This window comes from Phyllostomus discolor, chromosome 2 (assembly GCF_004126475.2).
Source record: "Phyllostomus discolor isolate MPI-MPIP mPhyDis1 chromosome 2, mPhyDis1.pri.v3, whole genome shotgun sequence".
In the NCBI taxonomy this organism is placed as follows: Eukaryota; Metazoa; Chordata; class Mammalia; order Chiroptera; family Phyllostomidae; genus Phyllostomus; species Phyllostomus discolor.
The window spans coordinates 24,119,351-24,145,315 of NC_040904.2; the positions used below are offsets into that span (position 1 = coordinate 24,119,351).

Here is a 25,965-nt window from a genome sequence, read left to right on the forward strand (position 1 = left end):
GTAAATAATGACATACCATTAATAAATAAATAAAAGTAATTTAAAACATGGCTTATTTCATTTTTAATTCTTTTTAAAAAAATCTCATTTTTATGGATTTAAAATGATAATGTTAGTGTAACAGAAAATATGTATAATTATGAATAAATATGTACATTGGAAGTTGATGCTCAAAGTCCCTTTTAAGTGGTAGATGTACAGGTTGAAATTACTCTTCTAACCAGGAATTCCCTTTTATCCCTTGTTCTAGCATTTGAATCCTTAATTTCTTTCAAGATGTAATTCCTGTCAACTACTGTCCTGTCTCCTCCATGAAGCTGCCCCCAGCGACCTCTGGTATCTGAATTTTCACTGCATTATAGGCTGTTTAAAGACAATCTTACTTAGCACTGGATCATTTGTTTACACTTGCCTTTATTCAGTGACCAAACAGGTGTTGCATGCCTGTGATATGCCTGTGCTGGACTCTAGATCTCAGAGGTAAGTGAGGATGGGTCTCTACCCCAGGGACCCTCAATCCTCCTTTCATTTATAATTTTGTATAATGGTTACATGTACCAGTCAAGTCTCCTAAAGGGGCTACTTCTCAGACATCAATCATCTGCCTGGCACAGAACTGAGCTATAGAGTCCATACCCAGTGTCTCGGTTTATTGATTTAAGCAAACTTACATGTCAAAATATGACCTGACAAGTAGAGTATGGAGTTGCAAAGGAACCTGTGCTTTACAAGAAATATTTATTACAGAACAGAATCAAGCAGCGAAGTTCTCAGCTCTTTAATACTTAACTTGGCTTTCAAAGATTCCATTATACTGGAACATCTTTGGGGGGAAGTGGAGTACAGAGCTCAACAGTTAATTGAAGAGATAGTTATTCATTTAAGGATAAAGATATCAGATGAATGAAAAATAGAAGCAACAGAACAAGTCCCTGATAGCCTGTTTTGTATTTGCCTCATACAATTTCCCTGTTGCAGAAAGACACATAAGTGCTCTTGAGACATACGTATAGACATAAATACCTCCATGTAGTTGCTTTCATTCGTGCAAAGCTCCATGTGCGAATATGTGGCATGCAGTGCATCACAGGGATATTTTCTATTTTCTGTTTAAAGGCCACACCTGGATGTGGGGTCCCTACGATATGCCTGCCACTGTTGTAGAACAGCATTGAAGACAAAGGAAGAAAATACCTGCCATTGTAATGAGGCAACAGATAATAAACAGAATGCACATGTAAAATATATAGCATGTTGGATGGAGAAGTGAGCCTGAGGAAAAATGGGGCAGGACTGGGAGTCCCAGGTAGGGTGTCAACGTTAATTAGTGTAGTCAGGTCAGAGCTCAAAGGGAAGGTGGCACATGAGTTTAACAAGGTATTAGAATCTAAACCCAACATTCTCAGTAGCCATAGAGGATAACTACAGTAAGTGTCACCCTGGCTGATACAGGGAGGACAGAAGATGTAAGAACTGGGGCACAGGAGAGGTGACATTTTCTTACCGAGAACATAATTTCAAATTTCAAGTAACTTCCTCAGCTTCTGATTCAGATTCCTCTTTAACGACTTTTTTACATGATGTCACAAACATTTCACTTGCTTTATCTTAAGTGTTACTGTGGTTTCATTAAGAATTCTTCTCATAAGAATTAGCAAGCCCTTTCTTTAAAGCATGCTTCTTTCTTCCTACAGGTAAAGATGGCTGTGTGGGTATTTGCTGAAGTCAACACAATGCTGGATGATCTCCTGGCGGCCAAAATGAGCTGAAGGGAAAATTAATCACGGTGCAGGAACAAGAAAAATCATCGCTCTGGAACTAGCATATGAAACCAAGCCAAATTCACATGTTTTTTTCTGAAAGCTTGGAACATGTCCATGTACCTCTCGGGGGTAACAGATATAATTTTGGATTCGCAAGTGTGATGTTAGGGGAGAAGGGGGTTGGGAGGTCCTGCTTTCTTTCTCGACTCTGGAGCCAGTGACTGCATTTTTCAGTCACCCCACCTCGGGGACAGGGTCAGCAGCACCTGGATGCCTTAATTGCAGGCCTGACCTCATCCCCTCTGACATAAATTAATTATTTATTATTCTAATAATAATAGCTGACCCACAGAGAGCACTTAACCTAGGTGACAAGTCTATTGGACACATTTTTAATGTATTTGTTCATGTTTTTCTCCCAATATCACTACGAGGTAAGTCCTGTGATTGGCGTTATTCTGAAAGGGGGGAACTTGGGCATAGCGAGAAGGCTCACTTGCTCCAAGTCCCACTGCCCTCTCTGTTTCTGCAGCCATGTCCTCGTAGGCTGTACCCTGACCCCTCCTGTCAACAATTCCAACCCACCCATGCACATGTTTTTCCACTCCTTTTTTCTATATCTTATTCATGATCAGCTATGTGGTCCCTTCATCCAATGATTTTTTAAAGATTTTATTTATTTATTTTTAGAGAGGGAAGGGAGGGAGAAAGAGAGAGGGAGAGAAACATCAATGTGCAGTTGCTGGGGGCCATGGCCTACAACCCAGGCATGTGCCCTGAATGGGAATCGAACCTGCGATGCTTTGGTTCACAGCCCGAGCTCAATCCACTGAGCTATGCCAGCCAGGGCCATTCAATGATTTTTGATTTAGTGATATAAACATTGTGAATACTTTGTAAATACAAAATAGCCCAGCGGTTCTCAAACTATTTGGTTGCAGGACTCCCTTGGTCTCTTAAAAATTACAGAAGACCCCAAAGAGTTTTTGTTTAACTGAATTATACCTATTGAAGATAAAATTTACAAATAAAAAAATATATATATGCAGACATTTTCAGTTTTTACAACTGGAGAATGGGAGGAGGGGCTTATAGTGGGAATCTAGTGGATAGAGGCCAGAGATGGTGCTGAACATCGCCCTGTGACCAAGGCTGAGAAACCCTGATTTAAGTGAAACTGGCTTCTTTTTTCCCCTTCGAGTACGTGGAGGTGAAGAATACAGCTATGAGTATATTTGGGTGCCATTGTCTTGGTCTGTGCTAAGGCACTAACAGGTTTACCCATCATTGTTTTTCTTTCAGTGCAAATGTTAATACAGTGAAAAAGGTCAATGATGGATGAATGTTACATCATTGGGCTGATGGATCGCACTGAGAATTGGTGAACTGAAATTGAGTGTCAGCAAGCTTTTCTGTAAAGGACTGGATAGTAAACATTTTTGGCTTCATGGGCTATATGGCCTTCATGGTGGGAAACACCTCCAGACAATAAGTGAATACATACATGTGGCTGGATGTGGCCCACAGGCATAAATTTGCTGATCCCTGAGCTAGATGATATGCCTGCAAAATTGCCTTGGCCATTCCATTCATTTTTATCAGTTTGTTTGCTTTTGTTTTTAAAATACTGCCACTCTTATCTTATAAATTCCTTCGTTATTCTTTGTCAGGATAACAGAATGTAACTCAGAAAGTAGCCAAAAATGAAAGTGGGGGTGCTTGGTTATGATGACAATAATTTCCCTTTATTAAGCATCCACCATGTACCAGGTACTTGGCACATGCTTCCTCACTTAACCCTCACAACAACCTTGCAAATGAATATCAGGGTGAGTATTGATGTTGAGACGTCCAATCACTTGACCAAGACTGCACAGGAGATAGAGCCGTAGTGACAGAGCAAGATTAAATGAAGACCTGCCTGATTCCAGAGTCTGAATGTTTCCACTTCGCCTGGGCTCACAAAGACCACTCAGCGCAGCCCTGTATGCCGCACGCAACCTTCCTCTCTCTTGCACCCACAGCAGCACCACCTATGGATGACAGTGCTCTTCTCTGCTGGACTTTCCTGAGACCTTTCCTCAACATGATTCTCCCAGACAGTGGATCTCAGCCCTGGCTGCACATTAAAACCACCCAGGCAGCCTTCAGAACAATGCTAATGTCTGCAACCTCCCATCCTCTTTCTTATATAATTTCATCAGATTGGGTGTGGTCCAGGCAAAGGAATTTTTAAACCTCCCAGATAATTCTAATGTGCAGCGAGGGTGGAGAATGACTGGTCTGTACAGAGGTGGGCAAAAGTAGGTCTACAGTTGTGAGCATGGGGAAACAAGAGAGTTTATTCTTGTAACATTATTTAAATGTTACTGTATTATTTATGATTATTAACCTATTTTTGCCCACCCCTGTATAGAGTCCCAAAAATCTAAAATTTTGAGAATTTGCTGATTTAGGAAATGTAGATTTGGTCCTAAAATTTATACTTTTTCTCTTCTATCCTTTATCAATTTACAAATGAGTAATAGAAAATAACATATTTAGCTGACTTCATGAAAATATTTTATCCAGCATCTATTATTCTTGCTTTTATATGTCACTTATGTCTTTTTTATTTTTTTTTAGCTGAAAATGTTTTTAATTGGGGAGGAAAATTACATTAAAATGTCTTTTTTAGTGCAAAAGAAAACTCTGTATCCACCAATCATGACAAGATTATAAAACATATTTTACTTTTTTAAAGCAACCTCACCTGCCCTCTATTCTATTCTATTCTATTCTATTCTATTCTATTCTATTCTATTCTAAATTGTTGTCTAAGTACAGTTTTCTGCCTTTTACTCCCATTCCAGCCCATGCCCCAGCCTTCCTCACCTCCCTCCTGTTTCCACCCCCACCCTTGTTCTTGTCCATGGCTCCTACCCTTTGTGGCAGCATGGATGGAACTGGAAAGCATTATGCTAAGCGAAATAAGCCAGGCAGTGAAAGACAAATACCACATGATCTCACCTGTAACAGGAACCTAATCAACAAAACAAACAAACAAGCAAAATATAACCAAAGACACTGAAACAGAGAACAGGCTGACAGTGACCAGAGGGGAGAAGGGAGGAAATTTCAGGGGAAAAGGGGAGGGGTTTGCAGGAACAAGTATAAAGGACACATGGCTTTTTAAATGTTATAATGACAAAATCATTGTATTTCTTTGTTGTTCAACTCTTTGAAGTCTCCACACACCAGAGTCACTAGTGAAGGCCATTAGAAACGCAAATCAAACGTCAGTGTTTTCTCAATATACTATCAGCTTCCTTGCTTAGGAGCCCCCAGAAGCCTGAGTGCGCCAGTGGTGCTTAGATGCTGGGGGGTGTGATGTATCTGCTCCTTGAGTCTCTTTATTAATGGTGGTGGGGTTACTAGCTCCAGAGCAAAAGCTGAGGGGTTTGTATGGGTCTATCTCCCCACCCCAATTCTTCAGCTTTGAGAATCTCTGGAGTAGGGGAACTAATTCTTTTCAATGTGTCCTGGGATTTCTCCAGTTTCAGCATTGAAAGTTCCTCATCCCAGGAAGGCCCTCCATCAAAGGCAAATTGAAACAGTTGGTCACCCTGCTCTGGGGTCTGTGAGTAGGTGGGAGACTATTTCACCTTAGACGACTCTGCTCAGCAGACTCGCATTGCTGGTGACCGTGATGATGTATCGTCTCTGTCTCTCCCTCTTCGTGTGTGTGTTCATACACACAGTCAGTTATCGTTGTTCATGGCAGTTATGCTGTAAAAAGTCACTTTGAACACTGAATTAGTAAATATGGAGGCATTGCTTCTAGGAGAAATTTATAAGAACACATTCCTGCGAGCCTCTGGTCATACATTTTCATCAACTTATTAACACAAAATGTTGTTTTATGTGTTTCCATTTAAAGACACCTTAATTACTATATGTTGTTAATTCATTAAAATTGAACTCAGAGCCAACAGCATGAACAAAGCTTACGTTATCAAATGAATTTTCTCCACAAGGCACATCACAGCCTTCTTGCCCCTAAGAACACTAGACAGCACTTGAACACTACATTTGGGGGACATTTTAAACAGTGAAGTCACTGACAAAAAGCACAAACATCAGAAAAATGTGACACTAAATAGGCCCCTCAAACTTTACAAAAAGAGCTGAAACAAGAAGGCGGGACCTTGACTTGTTCGGCCTCAGCTGGGAACCAGTGTGGTGGGCAACTCAGATTTTTGGCTGCTCTGTGCATGCTTGTGAATGGCCTCAGAGGTGTCTTGAGTATTGATTTGGGGTTACGAATACACTCTAGTGCGTAGGTGAATTTGCAAATATGAAATCTGTGAGGTGGATAGAATGATAAATAGATCAATCAATTGATCTCAGATCTTTGTGGATATCCTACAAAAGAAATATCTGCTTTTATCTTTGTTGGTCAGAGTTGAAAGACATTCCAAACTGGAAAGTCATTATCTATAGAGAAGAAAGATATTCTAAACTGTTAAGACATGACTTTGCATTAAGCCATTACTATCACGTTGACTTTCCCGAGGTCGGAAGGAGTTTGGTTTGAGTTTAAGTCTCCCGCACATCTCCCAGTTGGTCTTTCCCTCTGCTTTCCACCAGGGGCAGATTCTCTTACTGGCTTTAAACTGAGACTTTCTTTCCTTAGCAAGTTACTACACAGTCATCCCTCAGTATTTGTGGGGGATTTGTTTCAAGATACCCTGCAGATACCAAAATCTGAGAACAATTAACTTTCTTATATAAAATGATGTAGTATTTGCGTATAACCTATGCAATCCTCCTATACACTTTAAATCAGCTCTAGATTACCTTATACCATGGAAATGCTATGCAAATAGTTGCTATACTATATTGTTTAGAGAATAATGACAAGAAATAAAGGTCTGTACATTTTCAGTACAGACACAACCCTTGTAGGCCTAGCTACACAGCACACATCAGCAACAATGGAACATTTTTTAAAAAACATTTTTGATCCACAGTTAGTTGAAGCTACAGATGCAGAATCTGCAGATACAAAGGGCTGAGTGTGCATCCAAAATCCATGCGAACTCTGTTTTTACCCACATATTAATCTTTATCCTCATTATACATTCATTCATGTACATGACCCAACGAGGGTGTGCAGACTGAAGACTGGTGATGGCAGATCGCTTGTTGCAACTCAACTGTCTACAGCAGAATATGAAAAATGTGGGTAACATAACATATTTTGAAATCATATTTTTCTTTCTTTGCTCTCCATATGAAACAAAAAGAAAGACGTGTTAAAATAATGACTTTTCTTTCTTTTTTAAAAAAGGGATCCACCTGGTTTGGGACACAGAGTTAGGGAGTTCTCCCTGCATGAGAACTGTAACTATGAGAAAACCAAAGGGACACTCATCTGCCAATCCTTTCAAATTAGATCCTGCAATGCCTGGTAAAACGTGTACGAAGTGGTGTTCCTATTGGGCATGCTGAAACCTAGTAGATGTTTAATTTTTTTGACATTATGGAATATATGCTACTTGTGAAAGAATATATACAAATATATTTAAATAACAAAATAGAACATGAGCAACACCGTTGAAGGCATCTGTGTGCCCCTCCCTATGTTTCTCTCATTCTCTCTCTGAGCACCTTCCCTGGAGGTTTCCTTGATTCTTGTCCAGTTTATACTGGAAGACTTTTGGCACCTCCTGTTCTGTTTGTTCCAAGTTAGAGTATTAACACGTAAAATAAAATGTCAAATATTGTATTGACCGAAGAGTTTTGAGGCACTCTTTTTAGAAAAGCCAAAATGGTAATTGAGTCAGGGTCCTTAGAAACCTGCCTGGACTGCTTTTTGTTTGGTATCAGCAGGTCTGCCTGAGCCACGTGGTACGTTTTCCCATCCCAGCTGCTGCTCAAGCCTCCCTAAACTGCTCCCAGTCTAGGGAGTTACAGCTCTTTCTTCTAGCAATCACCTACATTGTTCCACCGCCTAAACCCTCCCCTAGAGGAAAAGGGAGTGGTTAAGCATTGGGCTTTCCTGAGGCTTTCTTTTCGGCAGGTAAAGTAGAATTGGCAAGTCAGAGACTAGCAAGGCAAGTAAAACTACTGGCTGTTCAAACTGTCAGCCAATGTGATAAATATTCATGGAGAAAATCCCACCCTCAGAGAACAGAAATGTGACAGCGCCACATGGGCTCTCCCGGCTGAGCAGGTGTGGGCTGCCTTGTGGTGGGAGCAGGGTGGGCTCAGAGCCTTCTTTGTATGTTCGAATCCTGGCACTCTGACTGGCCAGTCATGGACTTTGGGCAAATTGCTTATCTTCATGGCTCAGTTTAAAGATTTTATTGGTTTATTTGTTTTTAGAGAGAGGGGAAGGGAGGGGGAAAAGAGAGGGAGAGAAACTGATGTGAGAGAAAAACATCAATCGGTTGCCTCCCATATGCACCCTAACTGGAGACGGAACCCACAGCTCAGGCACGTACCCTGACCAGGAATTGAACCAATGAGCCTTTGCTTTGCAGGAAGATGCCTGACACTGGTCAGGGCCATGACTCAGTTTACGAAATAGAGAGATATCAGTGCGTGACTCATAAAGTCACTGAGGATTCGGTGAGTTAGAAACATCACATGGGAATGCTAAATAAATGTGAGCTATTATTGCTTGAGTGTCAAAAAATACTAACTGCAGATATATTTGAATTACCACAAAAACTGAAAACAGGCTAAGAAGCCACTTATCCCCTTCATTTTTCCCAGTTAACATGTTTTGTGAATTGATAAATATTCAGAAGTTCTGGAAATGTCCCAAATCCCCAAACCAGCTCATATAAGCAAATACGGACTAATATTTTGGTAACATGCCAAAAAAGTTTACCCGAAAGTAAAATATGTTCATTCAACTGAGAAAGCTTGTCTCCTTTTTTAAAAATGGAACATTATTGTCAAAATACAAAATAATTTAGGATTTTCTTAGAGACCTGAACCCAATCTTAGCTTCTTATCTATAAGTAGCTAGATCTTTTTCTTTGCAATTATTTCCCAATGTTTTTCACTTTTTCTTGTGTCTGAAATAAAAATATTCTACTATTCCAACACGTTCTTTGTTTCATTTTTTTGTTGCTTTTCTGGGATTTAATCTCTTATTGTATTTTTTCCCCATTACCATTTAGTCCCCTGCCCCCAGCATATTGTAACATTTTCAATCCCACAAAAAGTTATTGGCACAGGCAAGGCAGTAATGGACAAGCTACCTACTAATCTATAAATTCTAAAATAAGTATACAAGTAATAAATTTTATTCTTTAAAAATGATGCTACCCAGACAAGGCATGCACTTCTAGCCTTAAAATATTAGCGTAAAAATAAATGCAAAATGCTTGCACAGTAAGTAGTCATCAAATGTTGTTTATTGTATTCAAAAGCTAAGATTCAATCATTCTTTTTAGAGAATATTGAGAGAGTAAGCTCCCTGAGATCCTTTTTTTTGTTGAGTAAAATAGAGAATAAATAAAAAATGGTTAAAGTCTCTCTTAGGCAGATAAATCTCCAATTTTGAGCTGATTTTAAAAATAGCATAAAAAGTCACATTCCTCAGTTTTTTTATCCTCTGATCATGCCTTCATTTTTTTCACTTATAGGCTCAGCATAATTGAACATATTTTTCTTCCCATTAATAAATAAAAATGCTATTAGAATTTTAAACATACTGTATTTACATATTCTAAATGATTATTTAGTCGATATAAGTAGAATAAGGTTCCATTCTTTCCTTAGTATTTTTGATTCAGTTTGCATGATTTCAGGAACTCACAGTTTCTGTGGGCACATAGGAGAGTAATAAATCATGCCTAGTAGAGCAATACTGTCTAGGCAAAACAATTTAAAAAATAAGTCACAGTAATAAAAGTCTAGAAACAGCTGATAGAAACAGATGTATCCTTTGTTTTGAAAGAGACTCAAATTTTGTAACATGGCGAAAATTAAGGATTAGCTGGACTCCGTTCAACTGTATGCATTTGGCACAGAATGCTAAAGTAAATCCCACCCTTGTAAAAGAAAAAAAAACCACAGGTATACTTTTGTATTTACAAAGCAATAATGACTTTTATTTAAATATGGAACTTACTGTGTCTTCCTCAGAAGGATGTTTGTGTGAAATTGATTTAGGATTTAAGACAAAAATCAGAGAATGCAAAAGTAGCTTACCATTATGCCTTGCCATTTGAGACAATACTGTAACCAAATAAATTATGATTTAGCATGATTTATTTTTTAAAGGGCAGAAAACTGCACACGATCTGCTGTCAAATAGAATTTTCCAATTTTTTCCCAAAATAGAGCTGTGACCACATTTATGTTTGAAAACCCAAATCCATTTCTCTCCATTTGTGCTGAGAGTTTATTTCCCAACATCTTTTCTTTGCATTGACCCCCAAGTACTTACAGACCTCAAGGCTTGTAGAAGTCCATCTAATTTGAACTTTGAATATAATGTTATTTTGTGGGTTGATAAAAGATTTAGAGGTCCTATAGTTCGGGTTTATTCTCTAAAATCTGGGGGCTTGGGAACTTAGCCTCTTAAAGGTAAATCTTTTGTGTGAGCTCAAGGGACCCAGAATGAATTGTACACAGCCAGAATTTCTTCTCCCACCACACCATGGTCCCCTCATGTAAATGACCTCTCATTGATTATCCTGAACAATGGTTCTACTATTTCTTTTGCTTCAATTAAGCAAACCTTTGAAAGACCATTGGGGAGTTTAGCATTGAAACATTTCTGGAGAACTCAAAGAAGCAGCCCATCTTTAATTACACAATATGTGTTTAGCAAATGTGGTGTAATCACAGAATGATAGAAAAAAGTAACCACAGAGCTTCTGGCCCAATCAAGGAAATGATTTTGAAGAAGGATACTGATTATGGGTCCAAAAAGAAAGAAAAGAAATAGAAAGAAAGAAACAAGAAAGAAAGAGAGAAATTGGGTTTGAACCTTCTGCCAGGGGGAAAAGAAAAGTACTTCGTGCTCATTAACAATATGGTAAGATTTAGCTCAAACTATACATCAGCTACAATTGAACTTTCCATAATTACTCATTACATTATATAATTTACTCATTATGTAATTAAATACAAGATGCCTATCTTTGCACCTACTTATTTTCTTTTTTTAATGCTTAGCCCATGTTTATTTTTGTTATATTTTATTGATTATGCTATTACAGTCGTCCTGATTTTCCCCCCTTTGCTCACCTCCACCCAGCACCACCACACTCCCTCAGGCAATCTCTCCACCACTGTTTTTGTCCATGGCTCATGTGTGTAAGTTCTTTGGCCACTCCATTTCCTGTACTGTACTTCACATCCCCATGGCTACTCTGTAACTACCTATTTGTATTTCTTAATCCCCTCACCTCTTCACCCATTGCCCCACCACCCCACTCCCATCCATCAAAATGCTTTCTGTATCTATGATTTTGTCATGGTTCAATTTTTGATAGATATGTATTTTTTTTGCCATTTTATTGTTTATAGTTTTGATCTTCTTCCTTTCCTTAAATATGTCACCTTAACATTTCATATAATAATGGTTTGGTGATGATGAACTCCTTTATCATTTTCCTTGTCTGGAAAGGTCTTTATCTGCCCTTCTATTCTGAAGGATAGCTTCACTGGGTAGAGCAATCTTGGCTTTAGGTCCCTGCTTTTTATGAATTTGAATATTTCTTGACAATCCCTTCTAGCCTGCAAAGTTTCTTTTGAGAAATCACCTAGAAATCTTATGGGAATTCCCTTGTTAGTAGGTAACTAACTGCTTTTCTCTCAATGCTTTTAAGATTCTCTGTCTTTAACCTTTGGTATTTTAATTATGATGTGTCTTAGAATGGGCCTCTTTGCATCCGTCTTGTTTAGGACTCTCTGTGCTTCCTGGACTTGCATATCTATTTCCTTCACCAAATTAGGGAAGTTTTCTTTCATTATTTTTTTCAAATAGATTTCCAGTTTCTTGCTCTTTCTTTTCTCCTGGCACCCCTATGATGCAAATGTTGGACCTCTTGAAGTTGTCCCAAAGGGTGCTTACAGTATCCTCATTTTTTAAAATTCTTTTTTCTTCTTGTTGTTCTGATTGGTTGGTTTTTGCTTCCTTATGTTCCAAATCATTGATGTGATTTTTGCATCATTTACTCTCCTATTGTTTTCATGTCAATTATCCTTTATTTCAATTAGTGTATCTTTTGTTTCTGACTGTTGAGGTCCTCATTAAATTCCAGAGCATCCTTATAAATAGTATTTTGAACTCTGCATCTGATAAATTGCTTATCAGTCTTGCCTAGTTCTTTTTCTGGAGTTTTGATCTGTTCTTTCATTTAGGTCATGTTTCTTTGTCTCCTTATTTTGGCAGCCTCTCTGTGTTTGTTTATATGTATTAGGTAGAGATTCTCTGACTCCATTAGTGTCTTGGTAGTGTGGCCTAACGTAGTAGGTGTCCTTTAGAGTCCAGTAGCACAGCCCCCCCTTTCACCCAAGCTGGGTATTTAGGTGAACCCATCATGTAGGCTAAGCACACCCTCCTCTTGTAGTTAAGCCTTAGTTGCTGTTGGCAGAATAATGGGAAGGATTTACCCAGGCCAGTCAGCTACAAGGACTGGCTATGACCACTTATCACCAACCTCGGCCCTCTGTAGAGGATCAGCTGTGCAGGGGCAGGGTAGTGGTGCTCTGATGTGGTCTATAGATGCCCATGACGTGAGCTGACTGGGGTTTCCCGGATGATACAGGCCACCTGTGTCTTGTACAGGGTCACCCTGTCTGAGCTATAAAGCAATCTGAGATGGCTACTACTCATGTAGGGTTTGGAGATTCCCAGGCAAAGCCAAGCTGTGGATCTAAGCTGGCAGCTAGTAATGCTGGGTGTGGGGCTCACTGAGGCCAACTGTTGCTTATTTGAGAGGGTTTAGGAAGTTGTGAAGCATGAGCCAAAACCAGTTATTCATATGGAAAAGCCACTGTTAACAGCTTGGGTGGGCCCATAAATTGGGTAGGGCAGAGTCTCAGGGGGATCTCCAAAGTGGGTTTAACAGTGTTAGCCAGGTTGATGGATTCTCAGATACAGCACCAGCCTGCTACCTCTGTGGGAGGAGGGCCCAGAAAATGGACAATGGCCTCTGCTCACCTTGATACCAGACACCTCAGCCTCCCCCTGCCTGCCACTCATGCCCCTCAAGCCCCTCAAGCCACTACCCCAGTGCCAAAGTCCAGAGGGAGTGAGTCTGAGTAGGTAAGTCTGTGTGTGCATTCTGTAAGGGGAACAGCTCGGGGCTCTAGACGTTTCTTCCACCCACTCAATCCCCTCTGGTTATTGCAGCCAGAAGTAGCGGGGACTTATCTTCCCTATTTACTCAGGATAGTCAGCTGCAAGGACTGGCTGTGAGCACTGATCACTACCTTCATGCTCTGTGGAGGATCAGCTGTGCAGAGGCAGGGTGGTGGTGCTCCGATGTGGTATGAAGCTGTCCACTGGGTGTGGCTCTGGGGTTTCTTGGGTGGTACAGGCCAAGGTCAGCCACTACCTGTGTTCTGCCTGGGGCCACCCTGCCTGAATTATGAAGCAATCTGAAATGTCTGCTACTTGTGCTAGGCTTGGAGGTTCCCAGGTGAAGCCAAGCTGTGAATTTAGGCTGCTCGTTCCAGGTCTGGGAGGCCAGCTGTTACTTGTTTGAGAGCATTCAGAAGTTTTGGAGAATGATCCAAGAGCAGCCATTCATATGGGAACCCACTGTTAACAGCTTGGGTGGGATCATAAGTTGGGTGGAATGGAGCCTCACGGGACCTCCAGCATGGGACAAACAATGTTAGCCAGATAGATGGAGTCCCAGATAAATATGGCACCCACCTGCTCGGTCTGTGGCTTTGTGGGAGGGATGGTTCAGAAAAGGCACAATGCCCTCTGCCCATCTTTCTCTTTGGGAGAAAGCTGTGCCCCAGTGCTCACCTTGGTGCCAGATACTAGTTCCTCCCTATATGCCACTTGGGCCTTTCAATCAGCTGCCGCTGTGCTGGAGCTCAGAGGGAGTGAGTCTGAGTGTCTTTGTGTATGTTCTTTAAGAGAGACTCCTTGGGACTCCAGAGGTTTCTTCCACCGAATCAATACTTGCTGGTTTTTGCAGCCAGAGGTTATGGGGACTTCTCTTCCTGGCACAGGAACCCTGGGCTAGACAGCCTGATGTGTGGCTGGGACTCCTCACTCCTGAGATATCCCTCCCCAATTTTTATCCACCACATGTGAGTGAAGGACAAGCCCATTTCGTGTCTGCACCCTTTCTACTAGTCTGGATGGATATGGTTTCTTTAATTCTATAGTTGTCAGACTTCCATTCAACTCAGTTTTTGCCAGTTCTGAGCAATGGTTGTTCTATATTTTAGTTGTGATTTTGATGTGGTTGTGAGAAGAGGAGAGCCGTGTTTGCCTACGCCACCGTCTTGACTGGACATCTAGCACCTACTTATTTTCAAAAGAAATAGCCAGATTTTTTCACGGTAGCTGAGATGCAACTCCCCAAATGTAAGTTAGACAGAAATATTTGGAAGAATATTATTTCATTAGCTACAAGGGACAGTGAAATGGAAAAATTCAGTTTGCAAAAGTGTAAACCTTGCTTGAAATTGGCGATTTCTGTAGCTAGGAGGGTTTGATATAGTTTTTGTTGGTACCTTGTCCCTCATCCCTCAATGCTCCCTTTCTTTGTTCCCAGATTTTGCATTGGTTTTCTTTTATTTTCCTTTTTTTTTTTTTTTGCTCTTAGATCAACTATGTTTTCATTGTGAACTGTCTTAACTGCTTGCTGGAAGTAAGATAAAAATAAGCAGATAAAAATATGCAAAAAAATCCCCAACAAATTGCAACTAATAGTATGGGGTTTTATAGCCAGGATGTGCTGAACAGAAAAAATTTTCAAATATACTAGCCTGGAGAAAACATTAATTACCTTCAAAATTGCCTTCCACCCATCTGTGAGCTCACTTTTATGTAAATGGTGGCAATAAAATAAAACAGCCTTTCAGGATTTCTAGACAGGATTGCATTGAGTTCTTGAATGGACTCATGTTTTTTCTTCGTTCTTTTAGGCTGCTGTAACAAAGTATCACATACTGAGTAGCTTATAAACAACAAACATTCATTTCTCACAGTTCTGGAGGTTGGGAAGTCCAAGGTCATAGTGCTGGAAGATTTGGTGATCAGTTCCACGGAGGAAGGGGTCAAGGTCACTAGTCCCATCCATTAGGGCTCCACTCTCATGACTAATTACCTCCCCAAAGCCCCATCTCCTAATATCTCACCTTGAAGGTTGGCTTTCAACATATTAATGGTAAGGGCACATCATACCATCGTATGGTTTAATCTTGCCATTTCTCACGGAATAATTCAGAGGAGTCAGGTCATTGTGTCTACTGTAATAAAATCTGTGCATCTTGACTTCAAGGTCATTTTCATTTTGTAAGGGAGCCCGTTTCCTTCAGGAAATCTTTGTAACTTCTATTTTCTCTCATCACTCTCCTTTCCTGCCAGTTTAATTTGTGCCCACCAGCCATAAGGAGAAGGAGTTGGTAACCAAAGAGTGCTTTAGGGATGTGGAGCTGTCATTGAGAAGTCGGGCTCTGGGCATGGTTTTTATTTCTTTGGGGGTGGGGGGGTGGTTGGGGTGACACTGGTTATTGAAGGGCAAACTCGATTTATCTAGTTCACTTACATGAAGGTAGCTGCGTAAGAATGTCTCTTCCCCATGACAAACCAAAGCAAGCAAACCATACCGGAAAGTAGAAACCCGACAAAATCAGCCTACTGTCGCTGCCAAATGACACTCAGAAGAAGGAAAAACTATATAAAGATATACGATCATTGTCTCCTCAGCATGCGTTTGGCCACGTACTTATTTATTAAATAAAACATTTTTTTCTTTTAAGCTAGCTAAGGGAAATGTTCTTGAATAGGTTTAGTTCTTAGAGTAAAAAAAAAAAAAAGAAAAAAATGTAATAATAAAATCGAAGACTGAGAGTATGTGAGAGCTGGAAAGGACCTTGGGCCGTGGTCCTCACTTATTCTGGGCAATCTGAGGCTCTGAGCAGCACCCCCACTCCCCAAGGTCACCCTGTCAAAGTCACCAGGGTAAGATGAACCACAGACTTGAAAACACCTCTTAGCTCCCAGTCCAGTGTTTTGAATGAGGAAAGGGATATTTGCATGAGCTAAGGACCCATAGTCAGGAAGAATGAAGAGATCAGTAGGAGTTTAGCATAACCCAGGGACTTCTGCAATCAACCGCACTTAGTAAATAAAGATTTCAATGATGTGAGATAGTTAGGAAAGTTTGTTTTCTATTTCTCTGGGTGAACTGCCAGATACTTGAAACTCTATGGTCTCTACATAGCACTGACATTGGGAAACATTGCCTAGATCGTTTTCATTTATTCGTGTCCTGGGAACATTTATTTTCCACTCACCTCAAATTTATTCATCTTAAACAGCAACAACTATTCCTTTATCAACTTTAGATTTATTTATTACTTAACAAGGAATAAACTGATGTCGAGATACCCTTTCCAGTGTAATTTTGTATGTGTTATCTACATGTATTCATGGTTAATGCTAAGAACTATAATAACATGAGCATTTCAGTGAGACAGTTCACTGCTGACCAGCCAACTGCCAGATACACCTCAGGGGATTTAGCTGAGTCCAAGTGAATGAGTATCAAGTTCCCAACTCCTATTCACCATGAAATAAATTCAGGCTTAAACTTTTTGATAAATCCCTGGGGGCTTCTAGAGCAGATAAACCCTGTAGGTTAGGTCTTGGACTCTTGACAATGGCTCTTAACACTTTCATGCCCACACACATCACCCAAGGATCTTACTGAACTGTAGGTTCTGATTCCGGTTCCCAGGTGATGCCCAGTGCTGCTGGTCTGGGGACCGCACACGTTTGTCAGCAAGCAGACTGACACATATTGAAAACCACTAATCACCACCCATGACTGGAACCCAATGCCTATAGTTTTCCTGGCCTGTAGTTTTCCTCCTCAGTCACAACCCACCATGCTACCAGCTGCCATTTACTAATACAAGACACGGATGTTCAGTTAAGTTTCCGTCTCCGCAGAGCAATTAGTCCACAATGATCTGTGGGCCCCCTGCCATAAGCCCATTGCTGGGCTGAGTCATCAGGGGTGTGAGGAAGTGTGAAGCGTGGTTCTGTGGATAAAAGGGGGGCCACATACTAACCCTGACAAGCTCAGGGGAGGCCTGCATGGTGGTCTCAAAAACTCAGAGACTAGAGTAACCACACAGGATGTTCCAAACATAAAAATTCCTAACTAAAAGTGAGTCATGGTGGGTACTCATGTCCTAGGCCAGGATCTTCCTTGGCAAAGGTCAGTCTTTACCTTAACTGAGCCTGTCTATTGTGTTTCTGCGTCTATGCTCACATACCTTTGGAAGGTCAGAGTAACTCCCTTTCTCCAGACCCCTCGCAGTACAATCTCCCACCAGAACCCAAGACCACAGGACTGACCCCTCATTGTTGCCTTGTTCCCGTGTATCACCTCTGTGTGCTATAAATGCTCTCTGCTAACTATCCTGTACCCGCCAATGTCAATGAAATACGTGTTCATCCATTTTACTCTTTACCCAATCCCAGAGATTGCCACCCTATTAACCTACCACCAACGGGTTTCATGTAACCTTCCTTAAGTGTCCTTCTTTGGTTGTAATGTATAAAATAAACCACAAAACTGGCATTCTCTGCAGTATTTTCTTTTTTCTTAATTTTATCGTATTTTTTTTCCATTTTCCTCTTGCTTCCTGGCATTTGTTGTCAGTTTGACTTGAATGAACTCATAAAAATTCCCTATAGGATTGGACGTTTCTTACATCAACAGTTCTTTCTTTCCCAGTGCTTACAGTGGGCTGGCAGTGTGTATGTTCAAATGTTGAATGAATTGAAAGCAAGTGTGACCAGAAGAAAATCAGGTGCTAAAACTCCACGTTACGGATGTGTACTCTCAAGAGTTCAGGGCAAGGGGGTTTGCATTTGCTGGGGGAGGTATGGAAATGCCTCCTCCTTGGATTAGGCTCTCCGGAACAGACTGACCCTAAGATGATTTGAGTGCAAATCATTAATTTGGAAACTGCAGGAGACCAGTAGGTGAGTAAAGAATGAGGCAGAGAAGGAAAGTAGCTCAGAAATGATGCCTGCGAGTTCTGGGGAAAGGCTGTCTCATTTGGGATTGGGAGTTGGGGAGTGAGGCAGTTGGGGTAAAAATACCCCATCACTGGTTGAGGGCTGCTGGGGGCAATGCTCAGATTAGATGCGTAATTCCTCGCGCATCTATCCTGCCGTGCATGTTAACAACGTAGCTTGCAAAGTTGGGGGAGGCCATAGGCAAAGAAATGCAGATGCTGGTAGTTGGAAGGAGCAGACTTGTACCAAGTGATTTAATTCTGAGGGCTGGGGAATGAGGGTAGGGGTGGGCCAGGCTGCTGCTGCCAGTTTAACAGCTGCAGGGTTTGAACTGGAATTAGCAACTACTTCACCCTCTCCACCCTGCTGTGGCCAATGGCCAGTCACCCTTTCTAGTGAACCCAGGATTCATTTACTTCTTGAGTTCAAGGCTAGAAGGGGCAGTCACTGGGTGGAGACTTTCTGCTTTTCTTGGGGCCAGTACAGGCCTACTTTGCCATAGCTCCAGGTGTGAGAACATCGGATTATGCCCCTCTGAAGAGAGGAAGGTCAGGTGGGTGGGGACCGGGCTGACCATTCTTGTTGAGAAGCTGGCCAGGCAGAGGCTCCTTCCAGGTGCTGCTGCATGTGGCCTGAGAGCACCTGTGGATTTGGTCAGTCGGTCTCAGCTGCGGTTGATAATGTGTTGGGAACCGCCCTGACTGGTATCGGTGGCCGGTGACCCACGCAACAATAATGAAGACATGGTTGAGAACTGTTGCAACACGTAACTTCTGTAACCATTACTTATACTCCAGCTTTGCAACTATTTGTGGGGACATTTTGTCCCTTTACTCAGCCCTTTACTTTCTTGAAACTGAGGTACATAGCATTCACTTACTTGGCTGCACCTTGAAGGGAAACGAAATATTGTTCTTAGGTCACTTGGGTGTCAGTAATGGAGCGAGAAGGTAGAAGACGGGTGTTACTGGGTTATTTAGCTAGGAAAGAGAGCAAAGGGGACTAGTCATTGCGTTTAATATGCTGGGAAGCATGAGACTGCTTGCTAGCCAGGAAGCTACAGCTTCACACTCCAGGGGATCACGGAATTTCTTCAAGAGGATTAACACTCCTCCCTTCCCCTTATCTGGTGGGAGCTCAGAAGGAAGGAATACGTGCAGTAGAAGTCAAAATGGCACAGAGGGAGGTGCTGGACCAGGGGGACCTGTCAGTCGAGCCCAGGGAAAGAAGGGATTAGTTGGGAGGTAGGCCATTCCAAAGCCTGTGGAAGTTTAGGAAGTTCATTGGTCCTTTTGAAAGAGCACCTGGTCTGTCCCATACCTAAGCTAATATAATCCCAGGGGAACAAAGAAGTTCTCTCTTTTGCTCACCCGGTGATGCACGTGCCATTCATTCATGTACTCTCTTGCCTAGGAGCAGATGAGCACAAGGATCTAGCAGCTCCTGGGCCCACAGCAGACGGTGTGGGCTCCAAGAGGACTAAGCTCTCCCTCTTGCCCGGGTGACCTGCACTGGCCCGTGTGAGCCGTGGCCATGCAGCTTTACCAGCCACGTGGCCCATGGCCATGTGACTCCATGCACAGGCTCCAGGAGGAGGGAGCCTGAAATGGACAATTGTGGGGACAAGCTAAGCTACCTGGACGGGGACTGAGACTGCTTAGCAGCCGTCTGCAGGCTCCAGAGGACTGAACTTGGATATGAAGCAGACAGTCTCGACACTAGCTTTTGTTTGGCCTCCCCAAGGACATGGGTGGACTTTTTCCATGACAGGACAGAAGGAGATGGGATGTTGGAAACCCAGGGGGCAGCTTCTGCCACAGAACAAACCTTACCACACCCCTATCCCCCATGCATGGGTCCTTGGAACGCTTTCCCTCTGATCCTGTGGAAAGACCTCATTCCCACCTACAACTGAACTATTTGCTGATCAGTGAGAAGTTTCATAATCTGGCTGAATCTGCCTTCCAGCCTCATCCCTCCTCCTCTGCATTCAGTGCTACAGGCACACAAAACTCCACTGTTTCTAGAAGGCTCCAGGCCTTTCCCCAACATTTTGCCCTTGCTTCCATGGGTACCCTCTTTTTCCTCCCCTGACATAATCCCATTAGCTGACAAACCCAGTTTATATACACCCCCAAACTCCCCTGTGCTGGGTTCTTTGCCTACTTCTTGATCCAGCTCAGAAATCGGGAGTAACAGGCAGCAATTAAATTTGAACTATCTGCTTGTACCCCTTTTTCGTCTCCGCTAGGGCAGAGACCATGTCTTTCTCCTCTCTGTCCCTGTCACCAGCACTGGGTCTCGCACCCCGAAAGAATCTTCAGCTCAACTCTGTATCATTGAGGGAAGGCGGATATGGAGTATTAGCAGTTATATGAAAGAGTATTTTGTATATACTCAAAAATTTTTTTCTCTTTCTTTATTCTGTGCAAGAGACTTCTTCTTATTAGAGTTATTTACAATTAGTATGTAACCTTCTTAAAATATGAAGCTGTTTTCATTTTGAAACAAGGATAATCATCCCTAATTGATGGCAATTCTATAGTACTAAGCAGTAGCTGCCTGGCTCCAACCCAGGCTTGAGAAAATAAACCCCCAGTCACGGAGTCCACCAAAGTTTTAACTAGCTTCACCATCTTGGGGGAAACCGTAGCTTTCAAATCATAGCTCCTTCCTCTTGTAGAATGGGCCCCGGATCCTTTCGTCTTGATTTACGAGTAAAAGACACAAACTGTCTATCTAGCTCCTATTTTGCAGGATGTTTTTTTGCAGTCAGGATGAGGGTAGTAATGTGGTTTTTAGTTGCTTTTGTCATTCTTTTCCTTTTCCCCCTGAAAGTGTTTTTGTGGAAGGCCTGCCGGATGTCACAGAAACGCGACCTGGGCAAGATGCGTGTCACTTCTTTACTTGAAAAGTGTTCATGACTCTGAGCCCAGAGAGGATGTAATAAACACGCCCTGGTGCTGGGCCAGCAGATCTCAGCCGGTTAGAAAAACAAGGCAGAGAGCACAGGATTTAACACCCACCCTGGCAGCGGCCGCGCTCTGAGGGCACACCATTTGATGCTTCACAGGTGCAGACGGTTGGACTCCAGCTAAGGAAAACAGCGGGCCACCGCATCCTTCCACATGCCATGAGATCATTTGGAAAGAGCATTTTAAAGCATCTCTTTTCTGTTTCCACCGATAGGTCTGCTGCCTTGTGGGTCTGGCACGAGGGCAAAAAATGAATATGGAGAATACGCCGCGAACCAGTGTGCCTGCTAATGAGGCTCGGTTTTAACGAGGATTTGACTGTCAGGCTAAAATTGTTTCGGTTCATCTGAGACTTAAGCAGATGGATAGAACACATGAATTCAGTTCAGCCACTCAAGAATTCAAAGCCATTTCCAAAGGAGTCCCTTTGCCATGCTGACCCACGTTAGGAAAGAGAACTGTAACAGCTCCGGTTGTTACAAGTGAGCCAAGGCCACTCGCACGGCTGAGCGAGTCTGATGGGTGAAGAAAACCATGAAAAAAGAGAGTGAAAGCTTCCAGAAAAGAAACATTCTATTTTGGTCCTCTATGGACAAGAAAAGTCAGTCTGGCCTACATTTAATTTAAACCTCTTCAGATTTAGTTAATGAGAGTTTTTAAAAAATGCTACAAACGTATTTGTGCGGTTTTTATAGGTGGGGAGCTGGGGAACAACTGCTGTTTATGAGCAGCAATGCACTTCCTGTGCACCCAAGACAACTGGCCTAGTTTAAATTATCAAATTTTTATAAAATGTGGCTTTATTATTATTTCTGTTACTCTTATCCCCCTTAGGAAAAATGCTGTGCAATGTAAATATAAAACAGACACACATAGATACACTTTGAGGCAAAAAATTACGCATACCAGTCATTTCCTAAAAAAGAGAAAGCATATAACTACTTCTTCATACCTTTAATGATACATGCAGTCACCTATGACACCTCATTTCTCTTTCTGTCTGGCCTTGTTTTGACTTGCGCCATGCATACCCATCTATCTATTCATCCTCTTCCCTTGGAGAAGCAGGGAAAAGCAAGCCATTTACCTGGTTGCTGGCTTCCCTAACTTGTCTGTGAGGCTTAAGTTTCAGCCCCTATCCAAATACATGCGATGAGAAAGCCTGGAGCAACAACTCGTCGGTTATCCCAGAAGAAAACTTTTCTGCTCTTTGGTCCTCCCATTTTCCGTCTCCATCCAACAGATAAGCCGTGGCTGCAACACATACTTGAAAATGGCCTGCGAGTGACTGTATAGCTTCCTATAGTGACACAAGAATTTTATGGCTATTAAGCATGTTTTTATGTAAATTAGGGCAAAAAATCCCTATCCTGGAGGTAATTTGGGAGATAGAGAGAATAAGGATCTGTAGGGTTATTTTTTATTTTGTACGGCTTCCCTCGGCTGGGTGTAACGCAGATGGAAAGCTGTGATGCAGCTACCGAGCTGTGGAAGCAGCGTGCCCACTCAGATGGGCCCCGATTTGAAAGACCTGAAAGGCGCACCCATCGGGTTCCCCAGAGCCGGCCCTGAAGTTCTTTCGCTGGCTTCACACAAGCACAGAAGGTGAAGCATATGCCGCTTAGTAACTTGTGTGATTGGTTCTGGGCTGAATCTACCCCCGAGGCTGTCTCTGGTCTGCGCACCCACGGGAGACTGTTCTTCCTCTTAAGGATCAAATGACACAGTTTGCCAGAACCAGGCAACAAGGGAGGAAGGAACAGTGGCCTCCACTAGTCGCAGATTTTGTATTTTAGAAGTTGGAGCAAGCCACTCAAAGTTGAATTCATTTTTCTGCATTTCCAAAATCTTTTAAATCTTAGCAATAAAATCATTTGAGACTTGGCACCCCTGAACATATCTGAAATTTTTACTTTGGTGTCAAAGAGAAAAAAATGTAAATGAAGTCATTTCAGATGAGGCCAGGATAGGACGAGGAGAGGATCCTAGGGCTTGGGGTCCCTGGGGTCCTATTTGAGCAAGAGAATTAAAGGCCCCAGGCTCTACCTCAGCCCTCCCCTTCTAAGTCGGAGCAGTGGGTATGACTTGTAGCTGGATACCCGTCCCCTGCCCATTCCCACCCTCCCAATGCCCTGGGGTGAGAAACGGTTGGGACAAACAAAACTACTTTCAGCCAGAGCTGGCAGCCTTGCTGACCTACACTGCAGTTCTGAAGCCTCTCTGCTCCTCAGCCCCCCATGCCGCCATGCAGAGAGGAAGGACTGAGACGAGATGTGCTGACAACTGTAGCCCCTCACCCCCAAAGTCGGAGACCACGAACCACCCTGTTTCCTCCCCTTGCCCATAGTCAATAAACACCTCCACCCAGACACCCTCAGCGTGACTAGCTGTCTGAGTTTGCCCACACTTCCTCCTTAAGTGTGTAATGGCACTTTAATAAATCAGCTTTGCTAAATCTCCCTGTCTTGCTCTGAAATTGTTTCCTGCACAGTGAAAAGAACCTGGACACAGCCAGTGGGCTAAGGCCCCCCTTGGCCTCCCTGTGAGCCCTCTGGCATTACTATGACTGTCTCACGTGCTGAACATTTCCATCTCTCATGTATTCTCTTGTCCTTTTACCTTATGATAGACCAGACAGAAAGTGGTGGGGCCCTTTCAGGGCTGCTCCCTCTCTATGGCTGTCTCCTCCTCCCTAGGTGTCCAGGGCCCCATACTCAACTTCTGCCCTCACGCCCGCCGGGCAATGCACTTCAGTAATTCTGTTTCCTTTTGCAAAGAGGTTAGGTAGAAATACACATGCATATATCTTGCCTGTTGGTTTTGGTCCTTAGGAATATGGCTCCACAAGATATTTAGAGAGTTGAATGGGTTCACTCAAATTAAATAGTTAATAGCTGCTTAGACTACTCTACTTATTCTCGGAACATCTGAGCTTTAGCGTTCTTTAAAGTTAAAAGGAGGACTTTCTAAAGGTGATATCCAGGCATTAGAAACAAATTATAAGGGGCGTTATTCTTGAGAAAAGGAGCTTGACTGACAATGATAGGTAATTATATCAGGCTTATTCTAAATGAAATAGAATAAAGGAGTCGAAGAATATCAGCCAGAAGGGAGTTAAAGTAGTGTAAAACATTATTTTTAAGAGAAGAAGGCCAGGGAAATGAAATGCCTTGACAATCTGCAACAGGGACAGTCTGTGTCCTCCGTAATTCTTCTTGCCCTTCTCTCTCATTAGCTGGGCATGTGGCCACCCAAAGACAGACTACACGTTCCAGCCTCCCTTACAGCTAGGTACGGTCATGCGCAGCTTTGTTCTATTTAGTCCACGGGATATAAACAGTCGATTGTGTTTGCCTGGAAAGGTCTTCCCCCTTATACCTCCCTGCTGGCCGAAATACTGACCTGCGAGGGAAAGATGAGGAGCCATCTTGGGCCATCAGACAGAAGCCATGTGCTCTCTGGGGTGCTCAAGGGTGACGGAGCAACCCAGGAGGAAAACCCTGAGTTTCTGCAACATCAAGTTCTAGACTGACTGCCTTCCAGGCTTCTTCACGTGCAAGAGAAATAGACGTGCCTCTTTGTTCAAGCCACTGTTGTTCTGAATATTGGTGTTACTCTCAGTCACACCTAATCTAAACTGCTGCCAATAGTCTGGGAAGGTTTTAACTGAGTAGCCTGGCTTGACGGAGGACGGCAGGATGGGTGATGGATAAGGCCTGATTCTAAGTTTAAAAGAGAAAAATGCTTTACATACTTCATGTTGAGGGATCTCAAATACTGACCCATAAACAACTGCGACAACTACCCCGGCAGAGCGTCCTCTAAACCCGGAGTCCCGGGCCCTGTTCCTGGAGATTGGTTCGGTGGGTGTTCCATGGTGCCCGAGAACTTACACAACTAAAAAGGTTTCTCACGGAATTCTAATATCCAGCCAGACACATTTGGAACTGTTTGCTCTAGAATTGTTCTCTACTGGGAAGCTGAGTCGGAACCACCAAAAAATGTTTTTTCTCTGTCAAACATAAAAGCATCCACGGGCACATGAGAATCAGAGATTGGGGCAGGGGGAGAGACAGAGACAGAGACAGAGACAGAGACAAACAAGAGTATTTTAATATTCTGGATTCTGAAATAAGTGATGTTTAATGTTATTTGGATGCCCTCTTCTTTCTGCTCCCATCTCGTGGAGTCACACAAATGTCACCTCCTTGACCGTATCCTCTCTTAGGTTTGCTTTAGTTTAGAAAAACCTACAGTGACATAATGGTGATATGGCTAGTGTTTGGGATTTTTTTTTTAGTAGATTAGAGTTTCCATGGGAAGTTTTGTCCTTTCCAGTGTGCATTACTCCACTTTAACGAATCATGAATGTATTTGTGACAAAAAGAGCACCATTCAAGGACAGGAAAAGGACCCTTTTAAAAGATCCCAGGGCCTCCCACATCTGAGGTTGAAATCTTTGGTCCGTGAAAAATCTGCAAGGTCAGCAGATTCAAACAGCTGTCAGCTGAAGCTGGCCTAAAAGAACTTGGGCACATCAGCAGGTTCTCCTGGCAACAAAGGTGGCGACGGCACGGGAAAGTGTTACCAGAAGGCAGATTGTGGCAGGCGTGAGACATTCCCCACAGCAATGAATAGAAAGGGGTTAGACTAAGCAGCACGTCCCTACCAAAGTCATCCTTTCACAAGATCCACCCTCATGCAGACAGGTGCAGGCTGCTTGGGAGCTCAGCTCTCCCACTTTCTCTGGGGAAGCTAGAGCAGAAAGCCCTCCACCGGGAGGGAGGCTAGCATTCACCGAGCTCTCCGCAAATCTCAGCAGAACCCAAGATCCATTTGAACACAACATGTGAAGAGTGTCAAGAATACCGAAGACCTAATTTCCAGCCGAGTCACCAACTGACCGGGTCTGAGTCTGGGTAAGCCGCTTAACTATTCCAGTTTCAATTTTCTCCTGTGCGGAGTCAAGGGGTTGAACTTGACGACC

At 42.7% G+C, this 25,965-nt stretch overlaps 1 protein-coding gene across 3 annotated transcripts in view; it reads right to left on the reverse strand.

The window, feature by feature from the left end:
* Positions 1–25,965, reverse strand: part of VEPH1 (ventricular zone expressed PH domain containing 1) — a 200,510-nt gene that overhangs the window by 105,645 nt on the left and 68,900 nt on the right. The window lies entirely within an intron of this gene.